Source organism: Harpia harpyja, chromosome 7, assembly GCF_026419915.1.
Source record: "Harpia harpyja isolate bHarHar1 chromosome 7, bHarHar1 primary haplotype, whole genome shotgun sequence".
NCBI lineage: Eukaryota > Metazoa > Chordata > Aves > Accipitriformes > Accipitridae > Harpia > Harpia harpyja.
This window is the reverse complement of record NC_068946.1, coordinates 31,408,274-31,431,602: the sequence shown is the minus strand read 5'-3', so window position 1 is coordinate 31,431,602 and position 23,329 is coordinate 31,408,274. Positions and strand designations below refer to the sequence as shown.

Here is a 23,329-nt window from a genome sequence, read left to right as displayed (position 1 = left end):
TTCTTAAATTAATTTATTTTCTAGAGTGGGAAAACTTTTAGGAAACTGGCAGCGGGGCAACTTACTTTCTTTTATACCTTTATCTTTAAGGTGCCAGTTAGCCATGTTGCCCCCTGGTAAGGCTTGATCTTCTGGGGAAAGTGGAAAGGCAAAATAACTGATGGTGAACTACAGAAATGGCAATAAATGTACCAGATAAAGGGTCTTTCAGCTTGTATGTGGGAAGCTGGAATGGTTAGTTTAGTGACAGATGTTTCTTTCAGAGTGGAGTGGGTCAGCTGGGTGAGAAGGTGGTAGCTGATGATGGAAATGATACTTGGTTAAAAGGAAAAGGCTTCAAAATAAAACAGCTTGTTGAGATCTGAGACTGGAGTTGGTGTTGAGTCATCTTGGGGTCCCTCTGACCCCAATGTAAGCATGACGCATGCATCCCTCTGGGAACTAATTATGTCTCTTCTGTGTTTGAAGTCTGTGTTTCTTGGTCTTAATCTTTCTGGAAAAGAAGCTTTCTTCAGAAGATGTTTGCAGAAAACAGAAGGATGGGATTGATATGAAATGGAACTTATAGGGTACTCAGAGGATGAGTCTGGATGCTAAGTATCGGTGTGCCCCTGGTACTGGAAGGTTATCTCTCTAGCCATACAAATTCTGTGTTTTTCATTGTAATGGTTGTTGATGCATAAAATCCATCTTCTTTTTCCCCTGTTCCTGTCAGCTGTCTTTCCAAGTTCACTTGCACCTGACAACTGTGCTTTTTTGTGCCTGTAACTATGGTCAGGTCATAGTTGCTACCTGGTTTAATGTTCTTGGGTGACATAATCATGGGCAAAAAGTAACCCATTCTCTGACTGAAAAAACCCCCCGAAAGTTCTATAACTCTCCTTAACTGTCACCTGTATTTGTGTGGGTGTGCAAATACGCTACAGGAAGCTAAATCTAAAATACATGTGGCCCACTGAGCAGGCCTCTCTCTGTCCCTCCTATGACTGGTAGTGTAACCTACATATAAGACCCGTGGTCACTTTGCAGTATATGATTCAGTGTGACATGCAATGCAAAACAATCTTTAAAAAAAATTACAAGGTATTTTCTTTAGTAGCTGCACACTCTGTCCCCTGCCTTGTCACCATAAATACCGTTGTGTGACAGAGCTTACAATTAATAATTAGAGTGGCCTCTGTCTCTAATTAACACAATAATGCTTGTGTTTTCTTGTGAAATCTGAGTTGAGGATTAAGGGGGTAGGCCTCAAACTGGGTCGGAGTACCAGGATTAGAGTTAGCCAAACTGACTGGCCCTCAGACCCTTACAGGACTCTTCAGTAGCTCCACATGGTTACGCAGTATCTGTGAGCTGAAGGAATAGAAGCAGTTTCAAAAGTAATCTATGATAGGCTTTTTAATTTCCGTTTCTGGTGGTGCAAAGATTGCTGTTGGATCTGCAAAGTAGTTGGTTGCTCCTAGATGGAACAATGAATGTGGCAGCTTGGGTTCATAGCTCTTATCCTTTCCGTAACAGCTGCTGTGTGTCCGTCTGCCTGCAGAAGAGAAAATGTGCTACAAATCTAAGTAAAATCTTGTGAGCTACACTAGGAAGAGGAGAGAGAGTGGCAGATTCTTTGCCTTTAAAATTTACAAACTCCAATTCATAATTTTATTTTGTTTTTCACAGTATTTTGGCCGAATCAATGTACTGTGAACCTATGAACAGTAAGGTCAGATAGAGGAGGTGGTAAAACAGCCATGTTGTAATTGCTTGGCCCTTCCTAAAGCTGTGATATTTTTCTTAATACCCTTGGGTTTTAGGTTTCCCGCTTGAAATGCCTAGACCCCAGAGGCTGTGTAACAGATCGCTGTTCATAGCTCTCCTGACATTTTGTGCCTTCCTGATTGCCTCATTTTTCTCCTAACTGTACCACCTTTATAGATCCAAATATATACTTGTTCCCTATGATGTGTGCACTTTCTAATAGTTGAAATGTTATTCAAACTGTTAATGCCTTGTACCAGGACTGTACACGGGCTGGGGGAGAAGGATGGTTGACTTTAGCTCTGATACCTGCTGACTGTCCAGTCCAGAGCTGTACTGGCCCTTGGCTGCCAGCTTGTGGTGCAAATACACCGTGGTATTATTAGCCCCTGCCACCTTATGCTGTTTCTGGTATAATTACTTTCTGATATATTCATTATTGGATTTCCCCCTCAATGTTCTTCAGAATTTGGAGAGATTTATTCAGCATTTGCAAATTTTTATGCTTTAATCTTAACTTTGTGAGCACATTAACTCAATCATTTTGCATAAAGCTATCAAATAATGTCAGTCATAAACCTGTGCTATATCTCTTTACTATTCTATATACTATTTACTATTTGAATTATTTTTAAGTTACACAGCATTCTTTTGTAAAGTTTAAATATATTGACTTCAGCATTTTCTACAGTTTCTTCATTGTTTTTCACTTGTGTTATTTATAGTAAGTCAGTAAAAATAATTTCAAAGATGCAGTAAAGAATAATGCTATGTAAAAAAGTAGGTAGGGACTAACAATAAGGACTTGATAAATATAGTGATGTTCCCTTGAGGGCAACAGAAGTATGCTACCTTATATCAGTTGAAGGGGTTTTCAGTATAGTAAACCAGAACTATTTAAGCTGGGATTGGTGTAAATTAGGCTCATAGCGCTCTCTAGAAGTGGGGAAGTATCTTATAACAAAGAAGTTTTATTTCTTGATGCCACTGCATGTGTTCAGTGGTAAGCTGTCTATCTTTTTTCTTTCTTCTGTTCTCCTGCTTTATCTGGTTGTGGACACTGCGCTCAGTGCTGAGAAATGCAGAACATGCTTGTGGAGGGCACGGCAGCTTTATTAATTTCATACTTCAACATCTCTGGCAACATTCCCACGTTGAAAGCTAATGGAAATGAACTGCTCTTTAGGCCGCAGATATCTTGAGGAACGTGTAGTTCTGCTTTCTTGGCTGGTTCTTGGGTAGTTTGCCATGACAAATGTGTCATGGCTGTGTGATATAACACTGAAAAAACCACCAACGTTAGATAAATCTGTTTATAAATGAAATGTAGTTTCTTATAAAGAAATTAGTTTGCACTCATTACATTTTGAAACTAATTTTTTTAAAGACAAGTGTGCCAGGGGTGTATTCATTGCTTCTCTGGGTTTCCAGCAATGAGGTGTGCTTTCTCAGTTCTTGCCCTCTTTCTCATTCTGCCTTTCCTCCGCAGGTCACTCCCTACGCGTTAATACACCTTTCTCTGAATTTCGGTCCTGTGCCCAGGCTGACCGATCCCCCTGGGCACACAGGCATGTCCCCTTGTCCAGGCTGCCAGTGCTCCATGCCTCTCCCCTCCAGCTGCCCCTCGTGCATCCTGGCTGACGCAGTCTTCCGTGCTTCTCCAGAGGGTCGTTTGCCATCTCAGGAGATCCTCGGTGGGGGCTGCCAGGGGCTGGGGAGTATGAAAGGAAAAAAAGCCTCTGAGAACAAAATGCCTGGAAATTCACAGTGTTAAGCATACCAAGGCAAATCAGTTATTTTGCTAACAGGCCTTGTGCTTAATAGCAGTGTAAGGTGCCATTTCTTAATGGCAGCAAGTGAAATATTTCTGCGCTTTATGTTGGTGATTTTGTCAAGGTGGATTATACATTTCAACTATGCTGAAGCAGATTTAAATGTAATGGTACAGCTTCCAAATGCAAGTTCCTCACTTAGAAGGACAAGTTTGAACAGAAATAAATGTATTTGTGTATTGTGAGATCCAGAAAGTAATTCAAGCAGAACTCTCCGAAGTTTTTCTTTTTAAACAATCTCAGTATGCTGCAAAAATTACTTTCAATTCTTTAGGCTCCCACAGATTGCAGCACAGAAAATCAATACTTTTTCAGCTATGTCATTTTTTTCCATTAAAGGATAAATGAGGAAGCATGAGGATTCTGGGGTTCTCTGACTTCTGTGTGCTTCCCAGACAGCTAATCTTTATTTATCTTTATATTTTGTATAATGCATACTTAGTGCTTGTCATTTTATTCTCCTTGCCAACTGTTGCTTCTGTTTATGAGTTAAATACTCAAATAATGATGGAATTGTGATTGTGGCATTTTTAAAGCCTTTGTTCAAGTACCTCAAGTTAAGAGGGTGAATGTTTTATTTGAGGAAATTAAACTTCGTAGGAAACTGAAACTGATCCCTATCATGGGTTCGTTTTCTGCTCATTCAGTAGTGTGATGGCTTGTGTTATCTTTGTAGTCACTGGAATTTGTCAGTGTTTGTGTTGGTACTGTGGAGGGTTTGTTCTTCAGTTTAATTTTTATAAACTGAAATGTTATAATTTATATATCCCTGAACAATGATTATCTGCTAAATGAACCCATCCATCTGACTCTACTTTACCATCCAGATCTTCAATTAATTTTAGGTCTTCCTTCGAATAATTTGGTTTCTGATTTGTACTTACAGTTTGGATTTTACCGTCTGGTATTAGGGATAATGACTCTGCTTCCACTTCTTCTGCCACCCGCCTAGCCTCATAATCTGCTAGTCGATTTCCAATTTCTGAATCTGTGTTTCCTTTTTGGTGTCCTCGACAATGCATGATAGCTACCTTTTCTGGTTGCTTTACGGCTTCTAATAATTTTAAGATTTCTTCTGCATGTTTTATTTGCTTTCCTTGAGCAGTTAGCAATCCTCGTTCCTTCCAAATTGCACCGTGAGCGTGAACTACTCCGAATGCATATTTAGAATCTGTCCAAATGTTTATCTTTTTCCCTTTTGCCGATTCCAATGCTCGGGTAAGGGCAATTATCTCTGCCTTTTGGGCTGAAGTTCCGGAAGGCAATGACTTAGATTCAATTACCTGTTGGGTGGTTGTGATTGCATATCCTGCTTTACGTTGTCCCTGTTTTATAAAACTACTCCCATCGGTATACCAGGAGTTTTCAGCATCCTCCAGAGGTTCTTCTTTGAGGTCTGGTCGACTGGAGTATATAGCTGGTACTGTTTCTATGCAGTCATGTGTCACTGGTTCATCCAAAGTTCCACTAAGAAAAGAGGCTGGATTGACAATGTTAGTAACTACAATTTCTACATCATCTTGTTCTACTAACACTGCTTGGTACTTTAAGAATCTCTGGGGTGAGAGCCAATGGCTTCCTTTTTGTTCCAAAACCGCTGAAACTGTATGGGAGCCTAACACTGTTATTTTCTGTCCCATGGTTTTATAGGGACCAAGTCTTTGTGCTAGTACTCCCAAAGCTATTCCTTGTCTCTCATGAGAAAACAGCCAAAACGGTTTTGAAATATCTGGCAGTCCCAGAGCAGGAGCTCTCATTAGTTCTCGTTTGAGTTGCTTAAATGCGTTTCGTGCTTCTCCAGTCCAAGTTAATTTTGACTGGTCCCTCTTTATCAATTCATATAATGGCTTTACCAATAATCCATAATTATATATCCAAAGGCAACATCAACCTGTCATTCCCAGAAAGGTCCGCAGCTCTTTTAGCGTTTGGGGTTCCAGGGTTCGGCAAATGGCTTCTTTTTGCTCGGTCCCGAGCTCCCGCTGTCCTCCCGAGATTTTAAGTCCCAGGTAGGTCACACGCTGTCGAACCAGCTGGGCTTTCTGTTGAGAGACTCGATATCCACTTAAACCCAAAAAATTAAGAAGATTCACAGTCCATCGAATACAGCTTTCCCTGGTTTCAGTAGCTATTAAGAGATCATCCACATATTGTAACAAGATTCCTTCATTGTCTGGAGGTACCCAAGTTTCAAGCTCTTTCGCCAATTGATTTCCAAAGATAGTGGGGCTATTCTTAAAGCCTTGAGGTAATACTGTCCACGTTAGCTGAGTTCTTCTTCCAGATTCAGGATTCTCCCATTCAAAAGCAAACAAATTCTGACTTTCTGCGGCTAAGGTCAGGCAGAAGAAGGCATCCTTCAAATCCAGCATGGTAAACCAAACTTGGTTATCTTTTAGTTTTGTTAACAAAGTATATGGATTTGCGACTACTGGATGTATATCTTCAGTAATCTTATTTATGGCTCTCAGATCTTGGACCAACCTATAGCTTTTCCTGTCTGCCTTTTTAATTGGTAGTATAGGTGTATTATATTCTGATTCACACTCAATCAATATTCCATATTGTAGAAACTTGTCAATCATTTCCTTGATCACCTTCCTGTCATCTATTTTCAGGGGATATTGCTTAACTTTGACAGGTTCTTCTCCTGGTCTCAGCTTAATTACTATAGGGGCTGCATTTTTAGCTTTTCCTGGAACCTCAGAGGCCCAGACTCCAGGATATACTTGATCAACGATTTCCGGAGGTACTTCAAATTTTGGTTCAGCTTGTATTAATGCCAGGCTTAAAATGTTTATTAGCTGGTCTTCCTTGATTTTTAATTCCATTTTTCCTTTTTCAAAAACAATTTCTGCTTCCAATTGTTCTAGCAAATCACGGCCTAATAAGGATTTTGGAGATCCGGGCAAATACAGAAATTTGTGTATTCCTATTTGTTTACCCAATTTATATTTAAGCGGTTTTAGGAAATAAGCCTTTTTCTGCTGGCCAGTAGCTCCCACTACAGTCACAAACTCTTCATCCTCCGGTATCAACCTTTGATTTAACACTGAATAGGATGCTCCCGTATCTACAAGAAAATCCACCTCTCGTTCTATTTTCCCTAGCTTAACTTTAACCAGTGGATCCGCTAGGGTGGATTCCCCTGGTCCCCCTCATTGACCAGAGGTAACATCGGCTACAACAGTTCATGCTCCACTTAGCTTAGGACATTGTCCTTTCCAATGGCCTATTTCTTTACAATAAGCACATTGATCCCATCTTAGGGGCTGGCGTGAGCCTCCCCTCCTTCCAATTCCCCGACCCCTCCCACGAAGGGAGTTGTCCTGCTTTCCCAGCGCAGCTACTGTAGCTGCAGCAATAGCTTTTCCCAATTTTCGTCTCTCATCCCCCTCTCTGTTTCGATACGTTCTCCAAGCTTCCTCTATCAACTTAGAGAAGTCCCTTATCTCAGGCTCTTTTAGTTTCTGAAGCTTTTGCCTTATATTTTCTGAAGATTGTCCTAGAAACAAAGAGACTAACTGTTGTTTTCCTACTTCAGATAAGGGATCTAAGGTAGTAAATTTTCGCATAGCTGTTCTTAACCGGTCAAGAAACTCTGTGGGAGTTTCAGTCTGACCTTGTTTTACTGCATACAGACTTGACCAATTAACTGCTTTTGGTATCGCATTTTCAATACCGATCTTTATCCATTCTTGATATTTTTCAACAATCGGTAATCACTGTCATCATTAGGGTCCCAATTGGGGTCTGTTCTCGGTACGTGATTATCTACCGTACCGGGTAAAACCCCAGCAGTTATTTGAATTTGGACCTGAGTCCGAGCAGTCTTTATTATTAATTGCTTTTCAGTTTCGGTTAAGGCATCTAACATCAAATCAATATCTCTCCAATCTGGATCCTGATTTTTAATGATTAACTCAAATCTTTTAGCAATTCCCTCAGGATCATCCCGATATCCTTTTACCATTTCCCTCCATGAATCTAAATCATTCATCGTAAATGGCACTTTAATCCTCATAGGACCGGTAGCTCCTACTGCCTGTCTTAAGGGACCCTGGATTATTGGACTGACCTTACTCCGGGTGCGAGCTGTTATAGGAGTAAAACCTAAATCTCTCGTGCTCGTACCTTCATCAGGTTCTTTCGCACCCGTATCGTCAGTAAAATTACCTTCTACGGGTGTTGGAGGTAGTAAGGGTGGTGAAAAAACAAAATCTATTCTTTCCTCAGTTTCCTTTAATTTTACACATCTTTGTCCTATACTACATGCCGAACAACATCTCTTCATCTTCCCTGTAGTCCTTTTCTGCTCCTTTTCCATTGCTAACACAAGAGGATCTTGTGGGGCCAAATTAATACCACATTCTTTCTGCCATTCTGAACGATTTCTTAAAGTGAAAAACATATCTGTGTACATCACCTCATCCCATTTTCCTTCTCGTCTCAAAAACAACATCAATTGTAACAAAGTGTTATAATTCAGTGTCCCATTCAAGGGCCATTTTTCATCACCGCCTAACTTATATAAAGGCCACCACTGATTGCAATATTTTATTAAAGTTTTCTTATCCACACTTCCACCTGGCGGTCCCCCTATCTCCTTCCAGTGATCCAAAATACAGCCTAAGGGGCTCTTTTTCAATATTCCACCACTTTGTTTACCTCCCATATTACTCATTTAGATTTTTATCTTTCCAACCACAAACAATCTCAACTGTATACGTAGCCCGTTCCCTCTTGTCCCAGGGAGTCCAAACCCGACACTCAGGGCATTCAATATCCCCTCCACAATCTATTTGCAACTTCTGTTTGCACCACACGCATTCCAGGACATATGAGGGCATACACTCATTTCCTGGGTGTAAAAGACACCATTCAAATACCCACATTTATACGATGCACCACACAGGGACTTTCTTACACCAACACCACAAAATGATTAAGATAATCAAACTCAAACTTACAATTACAACGCTAACACATAAATTCAAGTTCCAGTCATCAGTGAGTCACACTTCGCTCGTCTCCGGCCGTACCCCTTACGGAGTTACGAAACTGCAGATCAGAACTCCACACACACTCTGCAGCTGAGCTGCATCTCATTCACTCAAACATTCAATCCACAGTTTTAATGTCTTATGTCGTTTCAATTTGCAATCCAAAGACCAAAATCCGCAAACGATATCCGTAATTCAGTTCCAATAGCCGTTTACTACATTCAGTAACCAAAAACGTCAAGATCAAATTCAAAACATAAACAAAAGCACATGAGTGGGTACCAAACCTAAAGCACACGAAGTGTACAAAAGCATACAGAGTGTACCAAAACAAAAGCACCCAAACATATACCACACCAAATGTATACCAAGGGTGCTAGCTACCTGGTATACACCATCCTGCATAAGTTTACTTTTGTCTTATGACTTATGGATAGTTTTACAAATGACCGGTCCCAAAAATAAAATAAACATAAAAGAATAAAGAATACCTTTACTCCTTTAGATGGTGTCCTTGTCTGCTCCCGCAGTGATCCGATTGAGGCAAGGAGTCCCTCCGGGAAATCCCGGGGGTACCCTAGGGAGTCCTGTTCTCAGCGGGTCCTGCAGCCGAGCAGAGCAGGTCCCACCTGGGTCGCCAGATTGATTCAAAGAAACTAACTCAATAGTTTGATTAACTATTAAGTAGGTATTCTTTATTGGCAGCGCTGGATGCACGGGGGATCGTTCCACCTATCGTGCACACCGTCGGGTTTGATTGTGCAGGTTAAGTACATGTTCTACATACATATTCACTAGATTTCCGAGAAATGTTATACATATTCATTAGTTTTCTGGGAAACTATTAGCATATGTAAATGTCCTTTACGCAGGCGCATTGAAGGTCTCTGGTGGTCTTCCATAGTCTTCCTCACTTGTCTGCTATTTGACCCTCCTCAGGTGATTCTGTGCACTATGGTCCTTTACATGTTTTGATACATCAGTGCTTGTTAGTGTTCTTATTATCTAAGTTTTCATTAGTAGTATAGAACCATTTGGCTAGTTTAAGCTAAATTATCTACAAGGATGAGAACAAAGGCAGGAGTTGTTATCTTTTCCGGCCCTATCTATTCAGGCAAGGCCTCTACTTGTGCCTTCTTAACAAGATCGTAAATTCATCAAACATTTAATTAAGTTTTGTGATCACTCATGGTTCCTTCTTGCTCATCACTCCCAAGTACCAGTCTCTGACAGGCTTAATTCTTGACAAACACCAGTCCTTGGTATGTAAAGTTACAGAGAGACAATCATTAAGCAATAAGCAGTTCGTTCTCTATATCAATAAAGCTTTCTGATTAATATGTTGGCAGCAAGCCAAACGTATTAAATGTTTAAATTTTGTTTGTTGCTTTAATGATCTTCTAGATATCCCTATACACATCTTTTGAAAATACTGTACATTTGAATTAGCGAAAATATTTTTTTATTATCTGAAGCAAATATGCACTTTGCATTTCTGTTTCCACAGATTTATCGAGAGTAGCAAGAGTGGCATGATCAAAGGCAACTCAATGGGTCAAAAGTGAAAGATAGCAAATGTCAAAGTTTAGGTTTTGCTCATTATTTCCGTTTTGCTAATAAGGGCGTGTGCGCATATGAGCAGAAAGCGGGAGGCAACATCATTTGCTCTGCCACATGAGAAGTAGAGAAATAAAAGTACTTTAGGTCAATGATGCTGCGTTCTAGGAGGAGATGGACCCGGCAAATAATGGTATTAGAATTTTGCTGAGGTTTCTCCCATGATGTTTGCTTTTTACTGTTGCTGCAAAGTTTGCCGGGACATAAGAGCCACATCATTTGTTAGCAGTGGCTGGCAGGGACTGTATGGTATGAGTTTCACTTGATGATCTACAAAAGACCTACATAAATAAAAATGGGGAATGTGTATCTCAGAAAAAGGGTATGAGGAGAACACAATTTAGCAAATGGGCTCCCTTGTTCAGAACACAGGGTCAGAAACTTTAAGCAGTGACAAAATATTTTCCCCTTTGGGTTATGCCTGATTGCAGATTGCAATGGACAGTTCTGAATGAGCTTATAAACCTGCGTACCTTGTCCAGCTGCGGCACGAGCGCATGCTGTACGGCCAGATATTGGCTGGTTCGGGCAATGGCTGTAGCCATGCTTGTATCTACAAACCTCTGGAGCTATATACTTTGGTTAGCAATCTTGCAGCAAGCTGAGCAACATATTTCATTTTTTTTTCATTGTAATTAACATTTTACACACTTCAGTACATTTAGTATCATGTTCCAATTCTGCCTGCGCACAAAACCGTATTTTCCTATCTTTGCTGTTGAACTATCTAGCTGTAAGAGGCAAAGTCAGTGTTAAAGAGAAATGCATAAAGGAGAAAGCAAATGGCAGAAAGTCAAAATTAAGCAAACAGTTTCCAGTGCTATTACTAGATTTAAGAGATAACATGTCATTTTACAAATAGTTTCAAAGACTAAAACATAAATACTTGAAAGGAGTGGATGGTAGACTTCAAACTCATAGCAGTTGTTTGTCACAGTTGCCTGTTGTCTTGCTGAGGGTCTGACTGGAGTGGTGTAGAACTGGAGACCAGTGCCTTGCACAGCTGTAGAGGGAGTTTAAAAAAAAAAAAAAAGAAAAACTGAGGAAAGTATATTTCCAAACTTTCCCAAATACATGGGTGAAGCCCTGCTTGGTAGAATAGACGCAATTTTCCTGCTTCAGGATGCTTGTTAAAAATCAGAGAAAATAAGGACGAATGTGAGATTTTTCTTTCCCGAGCACTGCAATTTCAAACTGAATATCTAAAGCGCTTTTTCCCCCCCCTCTCACCTTGTTAATCTGCCTTTTAGAATTTTTGTAGTCGGGAGGCTGTCCCAAAAACAGTTGTTTGTTAGGTGTTGCTGTGTAGCCTTAATACAGTTAACCTTACAAGTCCTTTTTTCTTCCTTAGCGTATTTACTTGCTAGTCTTTCAAGAATTATTTTACTGCTATTTTCTGATGTTGATTAATTTTGGAACGGGTATTGCATACAGCAGGGGAGTTTCTCTTCTGTGTAAATGGCTATGGGCATCTTGGCTGAGGTTGCTGACACATACTTGGCTGCATGCTGACTTACCAAGCTACTGTCAAGGACTAAGGAATGTTGCAAAAATGAAGTGAGTTACTTAATAAAATCACTGTTGTCGTTACAGTTGGAGTGATCTCTCCTCCAAAGGAAGAAAAAAAATTGTAACAGAACTTGAAAGTTGATATTGAGATAAAATAAGTGTCAAGGTTAACAAAATATTTTATGCTGTTGGGGTATGAAATTGTCCTAAAGTGCCTTTAAAAAAAAAGAAGTGGCTAGGTTGAGTATCTGTCTTCATTCAGTGGCACTATACACATTAATGAAAAGTTTCAATTGAAAAACACTGATTAGGTCTCACTTTTGAGTAGAACTTGGATGCTTCTCTGTAATTCAGTCCTCTGGTGTAACTTTCTGGAGGTGTATTTATCTGTAAAAATGACAGTATTATGACTGGTAATACAGAGTATTTTTTTGAGATAATGTTTATGTATAAATAAATATATCACAATATATTTTCACTGTCTAGATGATAGATGACTCAGAGTCAATGCAGTCCAACAGTTTTATTCTAGTGAATTTACACATACTGACCTGCCCTGCATATAACCTGAGCTTATAATTTGTGAATTGTAACAAGGAGCAGAGGGAGAAATTTTACCTGTATTTCTATTTTTGCTGTATCTTTTATGGTTTTTAATATAGTAGCATTTTATCATTTATACTTTTGGCATTACTCTTGCATGCAATATACTTTTCAGGCCTACTCTTATGCCTAGAGGTTGCTGTCAGATAATGTTAGGAGATTTCTCAGTAGACAACAGTAAGAGAAGCTTAAAAAGGAGATGCTGAACTTCAAACTGTGGGTTGTATGGCATTAGAAGTTCAGAAAAACCTGATGACTTGAGTTGCATTTTCTGGCACAAACTGTTTAGGTCTTCATGGCCAGCAAAACATGAAGTAAACCCCTCTATCCCATTTTCTGCTTCAGCAGTGGTGCATAACTGTTCTGTTTTATAAACGTGTGATTCCCCTGAAGAGGGGAGAGGATGCTTGTATTTTGATCACCAGTTTTATTCATACAAGTTTATCATTAGAATCCTGTCCATATTTTGTTGAATCTTTCTCTGGAAAATCCAAATTTATCAGCATCTCACATGAGAATAAGCAGCTCTCAGTAGGGACAGTGCTCCCTGATTTGTCAAAGTCAGTGAGCAGAGAGAGGAGGGATACTTAATGAACCCTCTTTGATCAGCGTCTGTGATAGCCAGCACATCATCTTGGCTCTGGCCGAGACCACAGAGAAAATATTATGGTGGTTGTTAACAGCAAGGGGTGGAGGTGTGGATAGGATCCTGGCAACTGGGGTCGGGGGGTCGGGGACGGGGGAGGGGGATGTTTAATGATACAAGAATGAAGTCTGATGTCATCATGAAAGAAAATGTTTAGTGTCCTGTCTTCAGCATAAGTATATACCTAATGGTAATAAATGCCTCATCTTCGGGTTGAAAATCAGTCCTAATAGAATTGCAGGTGAATATTGTGCTTCTTCCTCCTGAGAAATCATGACAACAGTAATTGAAACAACCAGATTTACGTTCAGCTGCTTGCCGCTGGAGGTCTTTTTGTTATCTTTAACCCAGTGTTAATTTAGGTCACCCTTTAATCTAAGTAAAAGAGACCATGTATCCTTTCCCTCTTGACTGTATGTCAGTGCGGAGAGTCCAGAGAATGCTGTTCATTTTGGTGCTAGTGTACTGTATGAAATTTCAGTTTATAATCTTTGATATGAAAAAAAATTATTTGATAGTTTATGCTGTGTATTTATTTATTTATTTATTTAGGGTATCATCCTAGTGTCCTACTTATAAGTATAGTATAGACTCCTTAAAAATTATTTGTTTTATTGAAGGTCAGTGTGGATACGCAAGTGCAGCAAGAGTCTGTAAGTCTGTAATACCTCTGCCCTGCGATTTGAAGCGCTCAAGCAGTGTCCTCCTGGAGCCTCGCTGAAATGGATGAAGGGCTACGGGTGCTGTAAACTCCAAGGCCTGCGCATAAATATCTGGACAAGCAAAAGTGTTTTCCAAAAATTATCACAAAATTGAAAACAGAACACAAATACAAAAAAACCACATTAAGTTGTTTTGGTGTTTTTCTTCATAATACCAAATAGTGCAAGGAATATTTTAACTCATCATTTACTTACATAGCTCCTCAGAAAATTAACACACTGTCAACAGTAGTAGTTGTAAGGACAAGTCTTACTTTAATTTTCCGGTTATTTATCTCCTGGGTACAGTCCACCACTGTCACTTTTTTTAACATTTCAAAATGCATAATAATTTATAATAGAGAAATATGACTCCTGTTGTCTCTTCCTCCAGGCTTAAATAAGAATAATGTCTTTTCATATCTATTTATATGATGTATGTTAAAACATCATTATGAAATTGAAAATGCCTCTGAGTACGTTTTATGAAAATTGAAAGCCCCTGAGTGATAATGGCAGGATATCACTGACCTTGTTGGTGTATTAAGTGCTAGTGGTAGTGTTTCAGGATGCAGAACATCTTGATAGTCAGTTATCTGTGACCTGGGCCTCTCAGATGGTTGTCTTGTTCAAGTGTTCTCAGTGGTAAAATCTGCTTTCTTGTATTAGAGAACTGGAGTGCTTTCCTTGGACAGGGAAAAATGTCTGAAAATGTAAAACACTTATAAGAAGAACCACCCATTCTGGAACTAATAGAGGCCAAGAAAGTTTTTCGGCCCCAAATACTTGCAAGTGCTTGCAAATCTAGCTAAACAAACACTATAACAGAGCTTTCTGACCAGTTGTGGCTAAATAAGTCCACCAGAAATTGCTGAAGTTGTATCTCTTATTAGTGGGAGCTATTCTCAGGCTTTGGGAACTGTGATGATCCATGGGGGAAAAAAAAAGGGTTAAGACAGTATTCGTAGAAAAGTACAGCTCTTACCGGCACTTCCCTGGGCGCTGTCGGACTGGGAGGCATCTCAGATGGCTTGAGATACATCTTTCCCTCCCTAGTTGGTCCAGTCACTTCCTAGACTTTAAATTTGATATGTATATGTGCTCATTACAGTGTGCTACAGGGTGTGTAGGTTTGGAGAAGCTCCGGGAAGGCAGACATTACATCCAGTAATGTGGGCTGGAGAAACCTTTATGTGTTACAGGGGAGAGACTAAAGTGAAAACAGAGCAAACACAATTAAAAATTTGGGTTATTTTCCATCTTTCTGGTAGGGTCTTAAAGGATCCACTGTAAGTTTCTGCGTGGCATCTGTCACACGGCTCTCCATGGGCGATGAAAACTGGAAAGGCTCGCGTGGATCTGTAAATAGAGAGGCAGTACTTGGATCCACAGAAGAGGATTTTTGGTCCTGTTAGATTAGGAAGTGTGGTTTATTGGTTCATTTTACTCTGGGAAGAGTTGTGGTTTTGTACCTTTGTTAGTGAATTTGGATTAAATGTAGCAAAAATTTTCCATTAAAGGAAAAATGGAGAAAAATTTGAAAAGCTGAAATTTCATTTGAATACATTTGCAATGAAATGATCATTTTGGTGTGTCTTGATGTTGAAATGGACTTTTTCCCCCAAGTTACTTGAAATTTCTCCTTTTTTTCTCCTTTTGGTCTCTGAACTAAAAAAAATCCACTATTGATACAGCCAGAGTAGGTTCTTTTTTCAGTTAAGGGTTTGAGGTTTATGAAACACGTCAGTAAACATGCCCAAGGAAAAACTCAGCTGTTCCAAAAATATAAGGCAGACTTTTCTAGTTAAGAAAAGCCATCCCAGCATATGGTGTGTTTCTTTTAAGATGCAAAATATTCATATACTGAGATGAACCTTCTGGAGGAACTTCGAGGCAATAGTTCCTGCTCTTAAAGCTTCTGCCTTTGTTTCAACAGAGACTTGCTTTCTGAAAATTTTTCTTCCCAATCTCTAAAATATGTTAATAGCACCATGCCAAAGTGTTGTTGACGATCTATTTCTTGTAGGATGCTGTTATATATAAACAGGGTTTTTTTAATATATTTAATTTTTCAAGCCAGGAGAAACATCCAGATTTGCTTTCAGCATGAGTCTAGAATAACATTATGTCTCTGGCATAGTAGTGGTTGCAGTCTTGCATGACAACTGTTGTACACATTATCTTACATGACTGTAGTTGCGGGATGGGTTGGGTTTTATACGTGATTGACATGTTATTGCATACAGGGCTGCCTCATCTATTTTTTTTCAGTGCTTTGCTTGCTATAGCAGTAACCTGTGTTCGCCACCACCGTGCTAGTGTGACCTTCACACAGACCAGCAAAACCCCGTCTTGTTTGCTCAGCATCCCAAAAGACAATTAGGAATGATTGCCCGAGCAACATAACATCCTTGTCAAATACCACAGGGATTGCTGTGATGCCAGTTGGACCGTTCTGTCAGAAGTGGCATGCTTCCACATGCAAAACAGTGGAGTAGCAAAGGAATATGGTTGCTTCCCATTTGCTTTTTATCTCTGCTTGGATCTTTTCTGCTGAAGTGGTGGAAAATAAGCAAAGTGTCCTGGTTTCAGCTGGGATAGAGTTAATTGTCTTCCTAGTAGCTGGTACAGTGCTATGTTTTGAGTTCAGTATGAGGAGAATGTTGATAACACACTGATGTTTTCAGTTGTTGCTAAGTAGTGTTTAGTCTAAAGTCAAGGATTTTTCAGCTTCTCATGCCCAGCCAGCGAGAAAGCTGGAGGGGCACAAGAAGTTGGCACAGGACACAGCCAGGGCACCTGACCCAAACTGGCCAACGGGGTATTCCATACCATGTGACATCATGCCCAGTATATACACTGGGGGAAGAGGGGGCAGGGGGGATGGCCGCTCGGGGACTAACTGGGTGTTGATTGGCAGGTGGTGAGCAATTGCACTGCGCATCATTTGTACATTCCAATCCTTTCATTATTACTGTTGTCATTTTATTAGTGTTATCATTATCATTATTAGTTTCTTCTTTTCTGTTCTATTAAACCGTTCTTATATCAACCCACGAGTTTTACTTCTTTTCCCGATATTCTCCCCCATCCAACTGGGTGGCGGGGGGAGGTGAGTGAGTGGCTGCGTGGTGCTTAGTTACTGGCTGGGGTTAAACCACAACACAAAGGCACGGAGTAAATGGAGGAGTAGAAAAAAAAATATTTAAAAAGCAACACGAACAAGGAAAGGAATCCTGTGGGAAGGAGAGGTGGTAGCGCTCTGCATTGTGGATGCAGGAACAAAGCAATGAGAAAAATCAAACGGAAAGAGTGTTGATGTGGAAGAAGCATTTAAACAGAATAAAGCCATGTAGAAAAGGAAAGCAGGGAGAAAACATGGGAAACGCTGAAGGAGCGGTATAAAGGGGTAAAAATGGGAAACATCTCTTTTTAAGCATCTTGTAATTCTTATGTTAAAACTGTATTTCTTCATGAGAGGTACAGTTTTTTGTGTTTGCTGAAAAATCTGTATTTCAGTTGGTTTGGTTTTTTGTTTTTTTTTTAATTAGAAAGAAATCAACAGTCTTACTGATGTTTTGATACTTGGGTTTGTTTCCGTAATACAAAACCTGCCAAAGATCCCTTCTGGGTGCAGGTGGCTTATTGGTCTTGTGTGGTTAAGGCACACTTGTATTTTGCAGCCAACAGCACACAAGGGAGCAATATGGCTAGTATCACATCTGTCTGCCTTTTTTCTTCTCAGCTTGAATGAAGAGCTACCTATTTACAGCTAGGATAACTGCGGGAAGGCCTTGGCACCTATCCAGACAAAGGGCTCACACTCACATCTCTACATCCATAGTAGGATGCTGTAGCTACTTTCCTGCTGTTCACCCACCTAATTTTCCTTGTTTTATACACATATAGTCTGTGAATTCTTGGATAGCTCATGTACTGTACGAAGTACTTGTTCCATCTGTTCAGACCATTTGAGCTTTATAATAAATTCAGATCAGTTCGGAGGTTTAGATCTTGACTGTTTTCTTTAGCCAGTAAAGAATTATAATACATGGAAGTCTTTCGAAATAAAAGCTAAGCCATGAGAAGAGAACAACAGCAACAAAATAAACAAATATCTTCTTTCATTGTTTTTCCTGTGAGAGGTGTAGGTATTTGTTTGTTTGTTACCTGAGGTCTCATTAAGAGTCGGTTTATTCTGCCACTTAGGTGCTAGTTTCTTCAATTCTTATAGAAAGACATTCCTTGTTAGTCCAGAAGTGTTTGTGTTCTCCTTTAACTGCTTTTCTGCTATGTAATTTCATTATGGATGATGTCATCTTTAAGGTTTTTTTTTTCTCCAGTAGCTTGGTTTGATGGGATCAATAAAATCTGTTACATTGATGTGTGTCCTAATGTATTAAAATCTAATTTTTGCTGGTCATTGTAGTACTCTGCTCTGTCAGCTACTTTTAATATAGCTGCTACTGCCGACAGTCACAATTACTGTAGAGGACTCATGCATGTGGAATTGCATTTAGAAATTGGGGTGCACTGCCTTGAAAGTTACAGAGCTCTAACACAAGCTACAACAAAAATTGTCTCCCTCCTCTGGACTGCTTAATAGTTGACATGAATTTAATGATTCTTTCATGGAGTCCACTTCTGCTCACATCCTATTTATTTTATAATCTGACCAGCGTCTCTTCATGTTATCACATGACATTTTGATAGCAAGGTGAAGTTTTGATTGTCTATGCAGCTTCTTATATGAACATCCATTACCACAGTAGCAGAAAATGATGAACCTGCTGTATAAAAGTTGCACTGTCCTGTCCCTCTAAGTTCAGTGTTCAGAGTACCCCACTTCAAAGAACCTGTCTTTTCTTTTAGGGAGTCTGGACTTGATTTGATTTCCCTTTTTGCTAAACTGTTCATAAACTTGGAGAAACTGCTGTTGCTAGGCATATAAAATAGTCACCCTGCTGTATGAATTTGAGCAGATTTCTCTTAAGAGCTTTGAGTCTGTTACTGGGAATTTTTGTTTTGTTTAAGTTTCAAGTCCAAATACAGATTTAGGAAGTTAACTTTAGGATCCCCTTTTTTCGGGAAAAAAAAAAAAGAAAAGAAAAACTGATTCTACTCTCTAAGATTAACTAAAACGGAAGGATGATATGTTTGGGTACACTGTCCTCAGGATAAAGCATCTCTGTTCATAGAATAGAGATTTTTCTTTATTTATTTTAGGTGATAAAGAATAGCACATTTGTAAAGTACAGTTGCAGATAAAATTCTTCCTATCTTTGTGTGAATGTTATAAATAATAAGCAGAGACACCTAGCTTAATTTCCCTAACATTTAGGGAATAGAATAAATTTTATTGAAGCGTTTTTTTCTTTGTACGTTAGAGTCAAAATCTCTTTTATCTGGTATGTGTATACAGAGATTCATAGCTTTTGTCTACTGACTAAAAAATATTGACCAAAAAAAGAAAGAAAAAATTATTTACTTTTTAATACAAAAATTGGTTACTTTGTGTTTTGCAGAGCTGTATATTTCAAAGATTGTTCAGTAAATTCTATCTGGTGTACCTAGAATTTCTTGTATTTTAAACAATACATTCATGATAATACTTAAAGTACTTCTAATCATCATAATCTCCTCTAAAAAAAAAGAAAATGACCATTCGATAATTGTAAAACTTTTTTTTCTCTTCCATTTATCTCCTTTACCTGCAGCCTGTGTAATCTTCTTAGTTTCTATTCTTCTGATCCCCTATTTCCCAGGAGATTTCTATGTATTATTATTTTTATTAGATTAAAATAGAATTCCTGAAACATTTTCTGTATGTCTGCTATTAATCTGATTGGGAAGGGACTCTCTGGGCTGTTTTACTTACTTATTTGCTTGTATTCGTATGTTGGAGTGTGTTGTCATAAATCCTTATGCAAGTCAAGTGGATTGGTGAGTCACTGTGATGTTAGTCAGATTACAGTCCCCCCCCTTCCCCCCCATTTCACTCAACTCCAGAGACAGATGATCATTGGTAATGAGTCATCTCTCTTGCTTTCACTGATATATTCCTACTATTTCTTAAAAATTTGTTACTGTGGCATATGTAGTACAGATATGGAACTAAATAAGATGAAGTATTTACTGGCATGCTCGTCATAACCAAAGGTGCTAGCTGAATTCTGGTTACAGAGTTTTTGTGTGCAGTACAGTTCAGGATACACTTCTAGGACTGATACTTTCAATTATTTTTTGTTAATAGCTGCATAATGAGTTTTTATATTGGAAACCAATCAAATAACTTAAGCCATTTGTTTTTAACAGGCAACTTTCAGAACAGGTCTGCACTTCTATATGCATTAGGGAATTCTTAAGATTATATAGGAAGTTGTCTTGGCTTGGCCTGCTACATAACGCAAGGGAGAAACCTCCACATACAATTCCTGCCGCAATCCAATTGAGCTGCCCTGTATTTTTTTAGCAATAATTCTACTTTTTGCTTATACCAACTCCATTTAGAAACATGACAGTACAGAAGCAAAAGAGACCACCTGAATTATTGAATCCAGCCTAAAGCATCACGTGCAGTTCTGCAGTGGACAATAAGTCCAGGTCTGTAAAAGCACCTGCTGTGGCCAGAAGTCAGAAATACACCCAGCATCATAAGTCCTATTGTATCAAAATCCCAGAGATAAAACCATGAATTGCACTACCAAGACAGCAAGACTATTTCCATTGTCTTGAGGTACCGCAATGACTTGGAAGCATTGATGTGTCCCCAGCAAAGTGTTCATACTCGCATGTCACGTGCCATGCTTCTTTTTTTCTTGCTGTCTCTTCATAAGCCCTGGCAGTTTGACCTAGAGGAAAAACTCGTTCTTGATCCTAGGTCTGGTAATCAAGATTAACTCGGGAAGTATGTAAGTTCTTGAGAAGCTTCTCATTGCCATTAGGTTCATCAGTGCTTCCTGCTTGGTACCAGACCCATGTCTTCCATAAATCCCTGATTGTTCAGGATCTCTCCAGAAATGTGACAGTGGAGGAATCGGGCACTGCCAGGTGTGGGCAGACTGCTGGCACCAACAGTGGAACGTGATCCGACTCAATGAAGAAAAAAGAAACGTCAAACCCAGTGTTGTTCAACATACCTTCCAGCAACGACTGTTGTCTTCCCATTTCTGTAAAACCTGGCAAACTGAACACAAATCAAGCCATTTGTTCCAATACTCCTGCTTGAAAATGTGTACTTTATTTCTAGTATAAATATGTTAGCTGCAGCTTCAGAACAGTGCTTAGTTTCTCTCTCCAAATCTCTGCATTTAGACCAGGCTGAAATCCAAGACTTTGTAAATCACACTAAGTATGAACACTGGTGACTAGGGTGAACCTGTGCTGCGTGTTAAGTGTGTGCAATGAGGAAGGAAACAATGGAACTTTTAGAACACTGTAATTGCAATAGTAGTCGCGTTGACTGGGTCAATTCCAAGGCAAAAAAAGGTCACAAATGATTTTACTATATGAACTCTTATTAAATATGATGTTGTTTGTGAGGTGGTTTTTTTATTTACATTGTCTAATAAGTGTAGAAATGTTTTTTCCTCACATTTTTGAGGCTGGAGAAAGGAAAGGTTGCAAAGCCCACTGAGAAGATGGGATCTGTGAGATGGTGGGAAGAGAGAGAAAAGGAAGGGCAGCTGGGCAACTTCTGAATTTCTGTCGATAATGCTTACTAAGCTGTGATGGCCAGAATGGTGATGCAGAAATCTGATGCACTGTGGCCAGTGATGAATCTCACACGCATCATCCTTATTGGTCTAGGGTTGGGTTTCTTTGCTTAAACAGCAGACAATTTTCCAAGATATATTGTGCTGTTAATTGTTGCAGCATTGATTTATGATACACTGGATTAAAGAATAGATTTTGTCATAATTTCAGTTCATTGTATTTTCCAGGATAAAGCAATTAATAACCAATGTTGTGTTCAAATGGGAAGAAAACAAAGAGAGGATTATATGCAATACAAAGTCTAGTCAAAATAATTGTTTTAAAGATTCAACTGCGGATTCTCACACTACTGCAGCTGGTCTGAGTTTTGAGGAATTTATTTTGGAGTATTAGTTTTATTGATACTCTAATAAGATATTTTTGCAATATTAAGATCTTTGCATTTCAATTGGTATACTGTAGGCAAACGCTGCTGAAGGATTTAACTTCTTTAATTGAAAATGGAAATTCTTTGTTTCTTTCTGAAATCTGAATGACAAATGACTGAATAATGCAAAAAAGTTGATCAGCAGATATAAGCATTGTATGAGCTGTTTAAGAACAGTAGTTTGATTGTCTAAACTAAGAGAAAATAATTTCTTATGAGACTTAAATTATTCTGTTTTCCATTCTGGTACATGAATAATTGTGACTAAAATGCTTTCCTGGAGAAGTAACAATACAGCAATGGGCTCATAATTTTGATTTTTTTTTTCTTTTGTAATTTTTATTTGTGTGGCAAGTTTGAGGATGCTCTTCAATTACAGTGATTTGTATTTTGCCTTAGTCTGGAACTGCAGTACCCTCATCTCTCATGTGGCTTCAAAGACTTGGTTTGTAGCATTGCAGGTGTAAAGATGATGTATTTGGTCATTGTGTGCTCTGTCCTGGCTCTAATAGTGGCTCTTCTGGTTCAAGAAAGGCAATGCAAGCAGTATCTGTGGCTTTGCAGCAGCTTTGCAGCACTGTCAATCTTCACAAGTGCATCAGCTTCTTCGAATGAACAAGTACTTAATGGCACTATTTTCTTCTTGGTGGGTTTGCTTTGTATGTGATACATTCCTTAGGAATGAATCTCTTTCTTTTGTGTGATAGATCACAGCGAGAAAAGGATTTATGTCCTTTCCATCTAACTCTCAGAGTAAGAAATGAGACCTGTTAAATGACAGTGTTGATTTCAGTGACCCTCTTTTGGTGACAAATACTTACATGTGTAATATCTTTGACTGGCTACACTAACGCATAGACATTTTATTTTTTTTGCAGTTTTCCAAAGTCATCCTGTACACCAAGGTATACTAGAGCTGTCTTTCTCTGAAGAACGCAAAGCATCCCGGGTTCCTCTCAGCTTCTTTGTCTCATGTGTGAAATATGCTACTGAATTAATTATCCTAAAGTTCTGTGATGACAGTTGTCATGCATAAAAATGGTATTGTATGGTAATGGTCAGGTGATACTTGCAGGTTTTCAGGAAGTGCTGGCATTTCTGATGGTGCTAGTTTATTTCTGGAGAGCAGCCCATTCCTGTAGCTCCATGCATACTGCAACCTTTGGTTGTAGTTCAGAAAGACAGCGTGTCCCAATATGTGTGTGGTGAGGTTTTTTCCCTTTTTTTAAAGCTTTGTCAACATTTCTGTTTTAAAGCATTTATTAAATCATCTCAATTGGGATGCATTTTTTCATATTACAGAATTAAAGTCTTCAGCATTTTGCTGTGGTATATTTAAGCAAAGGTATTTCTGTAGTAATTGGCTCTTGTGGCCTTTCAGCCCACTAGATGGGCAAATGGTCAAAGTCTAAAATATTCTTATTTCGGGATAAATAAGATATTTCAAATTAGAATAGTCAGTGTCACTGTGACTAAAAATCCTAATTTTTCTGTGGGACTGTAGAGCTTAGGACACTGCAGAATAT

The 23,329-nt window shown here is 39.0% G+C and overlaps 1 protein-coding gene across 7 annotated transcripts in view; it reads left to right on the top strand.

The window, feature by feature from the left end:
• The window catches only part of OSBPL6 (oxysterol binding protein like 6), a 116,067-nt gene that overhangs the window by 6,991 nt on the left and 85,747 nt on the right, over positions 1-23,329 (top strand). The window lies entirely within an intron of this gene.